Genomic DNA, 11,769 nt, shown 5'->3' on the forward strand with positions numbered 1-11,769 from the left:
ATGGGGGCGATCTACAAGATCAGTACTTCAAGTGGGGATCACACAAATACAATTGACACATTTTTGGATACAAGGAGATATAGTAATGTGCTCAGAATCACATGTTGTTGAACCAAGTGCAGAGGCTACCGACATATTACTTGATGCTATGTGCAATGGGTGGTGGTGGCAGAGACTCTAGCGCAGGAGCGAAGGAGTTTTCACTTGTACAACCTGTGAGGAAACTGCCCACCTGCTTCTCCCAGTAAAAAGGTCTATTTATTTCCCATAAATGAAGTCCATGTCGGGGACATCACTGAAGGGAACCGGCTGAGTGTCCGGCATTGAGCGAGTGGTTTACGAATAAATGGAGACTGCAGGGGTCCTTTGGTTCCCACGTGTCTGCTGTAGATAATGGGATTCACCTTTGTGTTGACAGTTTGTTTTGTGTTGTAATTATTTTATAGGTATCAAGAACTCCAGAAAATAGCAACTGTGACAATGACATGTATATCCATCATGGGTACAGAAGAGATGGACCCTCAAAGAGCAAGACATGCATACCCAACAACGGGGAGCACAACAAAACTAACCATGTGGGGACGACATGAGACAGGGATGGGAAAGGGAGAGAGCAGAACCCCAGAGGGCAAGATAGAGGGAGTAGAGCGTAAAGAGGAAGGAAAGAAAAGTGAAGAGAAGAAAGTGGTGCGAGATCAGAGGACGTTGAGCTGTGCGAGCAGACGGCATACGCAGGCGGCCTTATGACGAGGAGAGGTGCAGGCAGGAAAGAAGGGGGAATGGGGGAAAACCCAAAGTAACTGTGGGTAGGGCCAGGGCTCGTTCCGTTCTCCTGCAGGAAAGAGGCCCATATAGGGTGAAACAGATCAGCTTTGTACAGCAAGTTGTAGATTATTCTTTCATATGAGGCGGTTTATATACAGTGAGGGCACCTTTTGTCATCCTTGCAGCCTCCCCATTTCACAAAATCTGGTTCATGGCAAAGGTCTACTGCCCATTTCCTTTGAGCAAGGGTAGATAGCCCAGGTCTGAGTGAAACTCACCTATTTAATGAGTTATAGCTATAGACACGGACAATGAATACAGACCCATCCTGCGGAAGGAAGCAGATACACACTGAACCAGTGAAAATTCACTGAACTGTGGACACTGGGCAGAGAGCACTGTTAAATCAGTCGAGCAGCAACAGAATGCTACTCCCGGATAGGAGACGGCCACAAACCTTGAGTGTGGCAGACCCTCTAGTTGGCTCAGGCATCTCATCTAGACCACCAGGATAAAAGTACTGGGGCCTTGAGTCAGTACTGGGTGACCATCACACTCTTGACAGTGGCCTGTACATCTGTGTAGTACAGAAACAACATTAATATCCCTGCCAGATTGAGTCCTTCTTCCAGAGTAGGCTGAAGGCTAGGAAAAGCCTACAATAACCTCGCTGCTTTGGCCTTGGAAGAGAAGGAAGAACCAAGCAACTAGAAGGCTGGGCGGCACCTTCCATGGGGCAGCGATCTTATTCCTAAAAGACCTGCACAAGACCCAGGTGACTGGAAGACCCTCATGGGGCTGCATCGATGGACCAAGACACCAAGCCCAGGAGTACAGGTGTACAGGAGAGGAGGAGAAAGAAATCTGACTCAAGACCTGTTCCTTCACAGAGTGAGAAGCTTAAGAATGCATCACCTCCAACGCCCTACCGTGTGTGTACATTGTTCTTATTCATCTAGCTTTTTTTATAGAGTTATATATAGCACGAACTTGATCCGAATCGGGTATCGGAGTGCTTTACACTAAATGAGGACACATTAATTTTTGTTAGGCAAGGGGAAATTAAGTGATTTGCCCAGAATCACAGGATGTTCAGCGTCATTGCCGAAACTCGAAGCCAGTTCCCCAGATTCAAGGTCGACCGCCCTAACCATTAGGCCAACTCCTCTCGCCCCCGAGCGGCCCAGGGACAGTGTTGATTAGCACGCCCAATCTCTTCCACTGCCTGGAGGACCTTTTTTTTTGTTTAAGCAGCCACTGATGTTAAGGTTCTAAACCTATCACAGGTAGAAGGTGGAGTAAACATTCATCCGGTTCGGGCAAATAGCCAGGGTTGTCACTATATAAAAAGGTTTTGGGGTGCATCTGAACCCCAGAATGCAACTTATTGTTGTAAAAATGTTGGTGTCTATGGCTGCTGAGGACATTCACAACACTTTACCGTGCTTCATTTGTGATATTCTGTGGTGGTGTTGAGGCGGCCGGGATTGTCACTTGAAGTCAATTTCCAACAACTGTTATGATACAAGTACAATAAGACAAAGGTAATGAGGCAACTTAACAAAATAGATCCCTTTTGCTGCAAACAATGGACTTGTGAATATACACCTAATGTATCAGAAATTACCACCAGTCAACCAAATAGCAATATGTGTGGGGTATTTCTGTGCATGGTGGGTGGTGCATTACTAGTAATGTGAAGTGCCAGCAGACAGTGGGTTGGATTCAAAGCTATAAATGTGTTGGGTCTTCACTGTTCTCAGTCATAATACATGGACATTGAAACTGGGCCCTGTGTTCATGGCTTATTTTTGAAATCCGTTTTCAACCTGTGCTGTGATTGGTGGTTCTTTGAGTAGGTTTCAGAAAGCTGAAGTCACAGTTTGTGTAAAATTAACACTTATTTGTCGAAAGCGCTAACCCAGTTATTAACTTCAACAAAGAACGGATAGAACCTTGTGTTATATATAAAAGTTATGATTATTATTGCAGAATGCCATGGCCTCAGTGTATCACCATAAGAAAGGAGACATGCTGAGTCGACACCAGCAGATGCCAAGAGCAGCAATGAGAAGGGAGATGCTCAGGGGTCTATTTACAAGTCCCATGCGCCCCCGGTGCGTCACCTTCAATATGGGAAAAAGTGGCGCACAGGCAGCGCTTGGAGCTTGTAAATAAGCCCCCGATTCCGGTGCATGTTTTACATACATGCCAACATTTTAGGACAGGGCCTGCGGAGATTTAAAATAAAATATTGTGAGAATGAAAATTCCCCATTGACTTCTATATTAATAAATGCAATTTAAGCTAAAATAAAGCTATTTTAGCTTGAAAAATCGGTGGTCTCCAGCCTGAATCGGGTCTAATGGCATGTATGGTTTTAGGCCACTCTGAGAAGGATCTGTTTAAGCTTCATTGGGCATACCCCCTTCAAATGCCCTGCATTTTTCATCCCCCTTAAAGCAGTATTTAAATGTCATTCCATTGACAGATTCTGTGTAGCGCTTCGGTGTCTTCAAGGCGCTCTCCTGGGCACTATACACGGAAAGCTCCTAACCAATCCCCACCCTTAGTAACCACGCTGGAGCCCCGCCCCCACCAGTCTCCTTCTCAGCCATTAGTGAAAAGCATCACCAAACCACGCCCCAGATGCACAGTACAACCAATGCGAGCGCAGGTCGGAGGAGCGCGTGGCTTCCGGGTCACTGCCCCGCCTCCCGCGCGAGCTGCCGTAAGAGGACGATAGCGCACGGCTTGAAGCCGTTACCGAAGGGGCCCGCGTTTCTCCCTCCGTGTTTTTAATCCTGTTTATTGCGCAGTTTCATTCTGCCAGGACGATCCACTCTCTTCCCTGCCCCGAGTAGGCGAGTTTAACGCTTGAAACCGTCGGCTACGCGCGCGTGCGCTCACCCGCGTTGTGGCGGCAATAACTCCAATCAGCAATCTCCTTTCATTCGCGCGCCCACCATTGGTTCATTTATGGGTACTCATGGGCGGGGCCGCGGCTGGCACATTTAAAACGAGGCTTGAATCACACCTGGGAAGAGGCTTGGAACGCACGCGCAGTGCAGGCTGTCAGGCGGTCAAGGTTCAACGGTCATTATAACTAGGGCTCCCGGTTTTATGGTATTTATTTTTTGAACATTTCCGTCTGTATTTATCCATATTTATTTTTTCATCATTTTATCTGTAATTATCCACATTTATTTTTGCCGCAAACAAAAGAAAATACTGCAGCTAGTATTTTTTCACATGTATTTAAATAGACACTGCAAACTTGCACTCAGTTGTTATAGGTTTAGATATATGTATATATATATATATATATATATATATATATACACCTAAAATTAAATAAACAATATATTCATCTGAACACTATGCAAAATAATTTAAAGAGAACATAGGACTAAACAGACCTTGAGTAACTTCCATTAAGAAACCTTTACTGTGGGTCTGTACACTAGGTACCAGAGGGAGGATAGAACTAGCTTTTTGTAAACCGCTTTAAATCCTGTCATCTTGTCACATTTGCTGTGCATTCAAAGACAGAGGTCAAATGACAAGCTGTGTCTATGAGGAAGCAACCCATTCTTTTTTCTCATTGCAAAATAACTTGTCTGGGATTATTTAGACCTACATAAGAATTCTTTTGGCAGATTTTTCTACTATTTTGTTTTAAAGGGAGGAGATAATAATTTTCCAGTGTACACTATTTATGCCTTGCTGAAACGCAAGGTGACCCCTCATATTTTTTAGGGCAACTGTGAGAGAAATGCTTTTTTTCAAAATCGGAAATATTCTTCCCCTGGAGCAAACACGGATGCACCACCCTAGATCACTCAATGAAAGTATTTAAATTGATTAACTGGCCAAAAGTGTTTCACCCTGCAACAAAAGGGCCACAAAATTGCGTACACAATAAAGCTATGTACTACTCGCCCCCACCCCCTTCCCCTCTGAAGCAAACATAAAGACAAGGGGCTGCTGAAAGCGCCGACCAAGGTAAAGTACTGCACATTCAATAGGGGAAGGCACTCCGAGGCAGGAGCAACAGGCTCTAACACTGCCCAGCTCACCTGAATACCGCAAAGCACTCTCAGATTACGAGACCTAGCACACATCCAGAAGTGACATGGGGAGAGTATGCTGGAGGAGGATGACTACCCCAGGCTCCCCCCAGGGGTCCTGATGAATGACCTGCGAAAGGAGAGTGTCAAAGGCGTCTTCCCTCTTAGTAGGACGCCTTTCATATGCAGATAGATGGCGGCCGCATTTCCCTTGGCATTAGATTAGGCAACCCTGGGGTGAAACACTGCCCGAGCTCAACTGAATGAAGTACTCTCAGACTAGGAGACGTGGCACACGCTGAGTGCAGCTGCATTCCTCTGTGCACTAAATTAGACAATCTTGGGCTGAAGCACTTTTTCGAAATCGTGTTTGTTACTATTTTTCCGTTTATATTTATAAATACAGACAAAGGAAAAAAAGTTTTCCGTCTGCATTTATATGTGAAAATCCGTTTAAACGGAAAACCGGGAGCCTTAATTATAACATACATGCCACCATTTTAGGACAGGGACGTGGGAGATTTAAAATAAAATATTGTGAGAATGAAAATTCACCATTGACTTCTATTTTATTAAATGCAATTTAAGCTAAAATAAAGCAATTTTAGCTTGAAAAATCGGTGGTCTCCCGCCTGATCAGGTCTAATGGCATGTATGGTTTGAGGCCACTCTGAGAAGGATCTGAGAGAGAGAGAAAGACTCTGTTTATTTAGACCTTAGTCTTTAAAACCAAATCGAATAAAATTCAGGATATTATACATAATTAGTTATTAGTAAAACAGTGTACAACTTTTGTTAAAATCTTTCAAAAGGTATAAAACATACAGAACATTCTACTTAAAATCCGAATCATCTTTGACTTTTAAAGTCAGGGCTGTTCCTTCTCTTCAGCAGTCCACCATTGCTGTAAGGAGATTAAAAGGTATTAAAACCCATAGGACTTGTCCTGCCTAAGTTACTCTTCTTCTTTTATTGTATACAGAGTAACAGGGGTTTCTCACTACACTTCTTTGAGCTTTCCCCTGACCATTTGATTGATTTCTTTCAGGTAATAACCCAGAGCTATAGCTATTTCTAGATATTCCATTCTTAGCACTAAATTGATTGCTTGGGCTCTCGCTCTTGTTATATTTTCTGAATATGGGTCGCAGAATCCGTTTTCTCACTTCAACATACCTGAGACAGTCAAGAAGTATGTGCATTATCTCACACTTCGACACCATACCGCACTTGCAAAAAAAACCATCTGGGTACATCATTTCTGCCGTGACTTTCTCCTCCACTCGCCAGGGGATAATGCCAATTCTCATTTTTAAAATATCCCACCTAAATCCATAGTTCGGGAGTGCTTCTAGGTATGGATATCCTATATCGGTTTCCCACACTGCTATCATGTTTTTTACCGATTTTTTTTTATTTCTTAGATAACCTAGGTCCTGTGACCTTGAGTGCTCCCTTCCTATTTGTCTAAGTGCCTCTTTTGTAAAGACTGCTTCTAAGGGGTTTTGGGTTGTACCTACATCTAGGCAACAAATTGTCTCTTTTATCTTCTTTTTTGCCTCAGCTGCCCATCCTAGATTGCTATGTTGTATTTCCCCACTACACCAGTGTGACACCTTTTGCGCTTCCTCTAGAGATTGCCGTTTCCAAAATCTAGCCACAGCCATTCTGGTCTGGGTATTCCACCCTATCAGTCCTGTTTCGAGTCTAATTGCCTGTAGCATGGCTGACTTTGGCAAGGACATTAGCGTTTTTACCGCTTTACCGTCCTCCCGATTCCAATCCCCTTTACCACTAAGGAATAGGACCTCTGCCCCATATAATACTTGTGGGGGGACCGTGGCTGAGAAAGCTTTTATCATGGGTTTATGTGACATATCTCCGTAGGTTTTATTAAATTTTTTCAAACCACAAATAGAGGAAGAAGCTTTTGCATTTTGGTTTTCTACATGTTTGTTCCATTTTAAGGATGATTCGAACCATAGGCCCAGATATTTATATTCTTTTACTGTTTCTAATTTAGTTTTATCTAGATACCAGCAAAAGCTTTTTGGCTTTTTACCAAAGCACATAACCTTTGTTTTGTCCATATTTACTATTAGCAGTTTACTCTTGCAGCATTCGTTAAAAGCATTTAATTTCCTCTGTAGCCCCAGCTGTGTCTGGTCAGTGATAACGAGATCATCTGCATACAATAAGCATGATACTTTCTTACCACTCATTCTGGGGCTAGCACTCTTCTCCACCTCCAATTCTACCGGCAAGTCTGCAAGGAAGATTGAAAAGAGTAGAGGAGCTAACGCGCAGCCCTGTCGGAGTCAATCAATCAATCAATCAGTGACACTTATAAAGCGCGCTACATACCCGTGGGGTCTCAAGGCGCTGGGGGGGGGGGGAGCCGCTACTGCTCGAACAGCCAGGTCTTCAGCTTCTTCCTGAAGGAGAGGTGGTCTTGGGTCAGGCGCAGGTCGGTCGGGAGGGAGTTCCAGGTCTTGGCGGCCAGGTGGGAGAAGGACCTTCCTCCTGTAGTCGCTCTTCGGATGCGGGGGACGGCGGCGAGGGCGTGGTTGGCTGATCGGAGGTGGCGTTTGGGAGCGTAGAAGTTGACTCGGCTGTTGAGGTAGCTCGGGCCTTGGTCGTGTAGGGCTTTGTGTGCGTGGGTGAGGAGGCGGAAGGTGATTCTTTTGTTGACGGGGAGCCAGTGAAGGTCTCGCAGATGTCCGGAGATGTGGCTGGTTCGTGGGATGTCGAGGATGAGTCTGGCTGAGGCGTTCTGGATCCGCTGGAGTCTCTTCTGGAGCTTGGCGGTGGTCCCGGCGTAGAGGGCGTTGCCGTAGTCCAGTCGGCTGGTGACGAGGGCCTGGGTGACGGTCTTCCTGGTCTCGGTGGGGATCCACCAGAAGATCTTCCGTAGCATGCGTAGGATGTTGAAGCATGCCGAGGAGACGTTGTTGACTTGCCTGGTCATGGAGAGGGAGGAGTCCAGGATGAAGCCCAGGTTGCGTGCATGGTCTGTCGGTTTGGGTGCGGTGCCCAGGGCGGGAGGCCACCAGGAGTCGTCCCAGGCGGAGGGAGAGGAGCCCAGGATGAGGACCTCCGTCTTGTCCGAGTTCAGTTTCAGGCGGCTGGTCGTCATCCACTCGGCTACCTCTTTCATCCCTTCGTGCAGGTTGGCTCTGGCGGCGGCGGGGTCGTTGGTCAGGGAGAGGATCAGCTGGGTGTCGTCGGCGTAGGAGATTATGCTGAGGTTGTGTTTGCGTACGATGGCCGCGAGGGGGCTCATGTAGACGTTGAAGAGGGTGGGGCTCAGAGATGATCCTTGGGGGACGCCGCAGATGACTTCGGTGGCCTCTGACTTGTACGGTGGTAGGCGGACTCTCTGTGTTCTCCCGTCGAGGAAGGAGGTGATCCACTCCAGCGCCTTGTCCTGGATTCCGACGTTGCTGAGGCGCCGTACTAGGGTGCGGTGGCAGACCGTGTCGAATGCCGCGGAGAGGTCTAGGAGGATGAGGGCCGCTGTTTCTCCATTGTCCATCAGGGCTCGGATGTCGTCGGTGGCGGCGATGAGGGCGGTCTCGGTGCTGTGGTTGGCTCGGAAGCCGGACTGTGAGGGGTCGAGGGATCCGTTCGTCTCGAGGAAAGCGGCCATCTGCTTGTTGACGGTCTTCTCGATGACTTTGGCTGGAAACGGGAGGAGCGAGATGGGGCGGTAATTCTTGAGGTCGGTGGGGTCCGCTGTTGGTTTCTTGAGTAGGGCGCTGAGTTCGGCGTGTTTCCAGCTCTCGGGGAAGATGGTGGTGTCGAGGGATGTGTTGATGATGTCTCGCAGGTGGGGTGCGATGACAGCGTCGGCTTTGTTGAAGACGTGGTGAGGGCAGGGGTCGGTCGGTGATCCGGAGTGGATGGAGTTCATCGTGCGGATGGTGTCTTCGGTGCTGATCGGGGTCCAGGCGCGGAGGGTGGTGGTGGGGGGTGGTTGTTCGGTCATGGTGTGCGTTGGTTGGTTGTTAAAGCTGTTGTGTATGTCCGCGATCTTGTTGTGGAAGTATGAAGCCAGGGAGTTGCAGAGGTCTTGCGATGGGGTGATGTCGTTGTTTCCTGCGCTGGGGTTGGAAAGCTCTTTGACGATGTTGAAGAGTTCCTTGCAGTTGTGTGCGTTGTTGTCCAACCGGTCCTTGAATGCTGTTTTCTTGGCGGCGCGGATCAGCTGGTGGTGTTTCCGGGTGGCAAGTTTGAAGGAGGTCCTGTTGTCCGGTGTCGGTTCCCTTCTCCAGACTTTCTCGAGGGCTCGGCAGTTCTTCTTGGAGCTCTTGAGTTCGTCGGTGAACCATGGGGCTTTCTTGCTGCCGGGTCTGCTGGGCGGGGTCCTCAGTGGGGCGAGTTCGTCCGCGCAGTTGCTGATCCACTTCGTGAGGTTGTCGGCGGCCTGGCTGGGGTTCGCTGAGCTGGCAGGAGGGTGCTGGCTCAGGGAGGTGGCGAGCTGGTCTGCTGTGATCTTGTTCCAGCTTCTGCGGGCGGTCTGTTGCTGGTGGTGGTGGGTCGTTGTTTTCTTGAAGGTGAAGTGGACGCAGCTGTGGTCCGTCCATTGAAGCTCTGTGGTGTGGCTGAAGTTGATGTCCTTGCTGGATGAGAAGACAGCGTCGAGTGTGTGTCCGGCGAGGTGGGTGGGGGTGGACACCAGTTGCTTGAGTCCCAGGTTGGTGAGGTTGTCGAGCAGTCCATTGTCCATTGTCTATTGCTATTTTTCTTTGTGAGTACCCCCTGTGTATCTTTTACTACTTGGGCCCAGTTTCCTCTATGTAATTCTTTTAATATCGCTAATAGGTCAGTTGGGATATTATATTTAGTCAGGCACTCCCAAAGTTTCCCGCGATCCACTGAGTCAAAGGCTGCCCGGAAGTAGACAAAACAACAAAACAAGTTTCCCCTTTGCTCTATCGTCTTCCGGGCCAGCGCCCAAAGGGCATAACAGTGGTCCATTGTGGAATGGCCTTCCTTAAATCCTCCCTGTTCCACTGGGATAATTAGATTTGTCTCTACCCAGTTTTTAGGTTTCGTAACCTGGCGAGGGGCGAAGCCCCTCCCAGATCGAAAACTATTGTCTACAGTAGGGATGTCGGCCCCGCCTCTGCCTCTCATTGGCTAGCTCCATAAATGGAGGCTAGCCATTGGGAGACAGAGGCTGTCAATCGCGCTTTCTCTTGAAAACGCGATTCGGGGGCGTTTCTGGTGCTTTTTTTAAGCCCCGCCCCTTTGTCCCGGGCCGCGCTGCGATTGGCTGCCGGCCCGGGACACCCCGTGACGTCATTCCCGGGCCGCGCTGTGATTGGCTGCCGGCCCGGGACACCCCCACACCCCCGTGATGTCATTCCCCGGGCCGCGCTGTGATTGGCTGGCCGGCCCGGGACCTGACTTGTTTCTCTCGCTCTCTTCAGTGGGACTCGAACATAACAAGAAAAGCTGAAGTATTCCTTCCAGATGCTGTTTGCAGAAAAAATCTTCCCATATTCGAGTATCCGAATAATCCTGAATATTCGGCCCCCTCCCCACCCCCATGTGCTTCCAGGAGCCCAAGGTCACACGTGCATTGCGAGATATGCCCAGGTCCGTTAGGTCATGGGTTGCTTACTGTAGCCCTCCCCCCAATGTATTCTGCTTTTTGTGATGTCCTCAGGGCAGGAAGCGGGCAGGACACCCCTCACGGCGGGGCCAGCACTACATTTGCACCCCGAAGAGGCCAATTACCATCGCCCCCTACCCCCAGACAAACATTTAAGGAGCAGCTAAAGTGCTAAACTCGGTCCCATCCACTCCCCCTCCCAGAGGCCTTGGTGGGAGGGGAGGGGGGCGGGGTGTGCGTCTTTCATGGCCCCCACCTTTGAAACAGGAGCGGGACTTCCCTCAACCATCGCCATGAGAATGTGCCGTTAATGAGGGGGTGCAGCAGGGGGCGCTGTCAGGGCATGCCTCCCTTCACCCAAGAGGGCACGAGTGCCCACTCAAAGCAACTTTACAGGTGTGTGCTGCTCAGGGGCAAGACTGTAAAGCAGCTCAGTGGGTTGTGCGCCTCTGCCCGCCGTAGACTGGTGTGTACCCTGCGTTTGCGCCTCCTCTGGAGCAGCAGAGATCGGGGCGCATTACTAAGGGGCACCCAGGTTATTTCAGGGTCATTGTGCTCGAGTGTTACTCCTAGCACTAACATAGCACCTTCTGGCTGCTTCTTGGCGCTTTGGCCGCTAACATCATCAGCCACGGATTTGAATCTTGATCGGGCCAACTAGGTCACTACACAGAATGTCATAGCTAGTTACACCTATTTTTCACAGCACTATAGAATGGAGCCAGGGAGTTGGCGCTATACGCCGAGACTCATTAATATCAGGACAATGCCGAGGTTTAGTGGACACCCCACGAGTGACACAGCAGAGAGGGGGCGCGTCAGGGAGGAGGCTTCAGGAGAAACCCAGGGACTGAGAGTAAAATATTCAGCTGGAGAGAAGGTGGGGGCAGCGGAGGGAGGGGGCGGGGGGAGCATTTCTGTGCATTAAGCAGGGCCTCGGGGACGTGCACCGCACGTGTCAGCGAGTGTTTAACTGGTAGCAGCTGGGGGCGCCCCTCCCCCAAGCCCCGGGGTCTGTGTCGGGATAATCCCGGATTATTGAGGGTGAATGAACCGGAGCAGAAGGCTGAACCTGTGGGAAAACCGGGAGCAGCAACTGGTGTGTGTGTGTGGAACAAGAGGCTCTCTGGTGGCCGGCGGGGCTGGGGTGGAGGCCAGGGCATGCCTGGGGTGCCCTGCTGCCCTGTGCCACCGCCCCCTCCCTACCGCCTGGCATGCCTTAATGCCAGCACCGGTTCTGGGATACTGTGCCCTCCTCTCCTGTACGTTTTCAGAGACAGTTCTTTTGTAAACTGTCCTAGAAAATACCCCGGG

General features: G+C 49.4%; 1 protein-coding gene across 1 annotated transcript in view; it reads right to left on the minus strand.

The window, feature by feature from the left end:
• LOC147684308 (uncharacterized) overlaps window positions 1-3,732 on the minus strand; it is a 28,915-nt gene extending 25,183 nt beyond the window's left edge. The window contains exon 1 of the mRNA XM_086940182.1: window positions 3,676-3,732. The gene's annotated coding sequence lies outside the window, so the exon portion shown is untranslated. The remainder of the gene's footprint in view (window positions 1-3,675) is intronic.
• Between the last annotated feature and the right edge of the window lie 8,037 nt (window positions 3,733-11,769).

This window comes from Lissotriton vulgaris, chromosome 10 (assembly GCF_964263255.1).
Source record: "Lissotriton vulgaris chromosome 10, aLisVul1.2, whole genome shotgun sequence".
NCBI lineage: Eukaryota > Metazoa > Chordata > Amphibia > Caudata > Salamandridae > Lissotriton > Lissotriton vulgaris.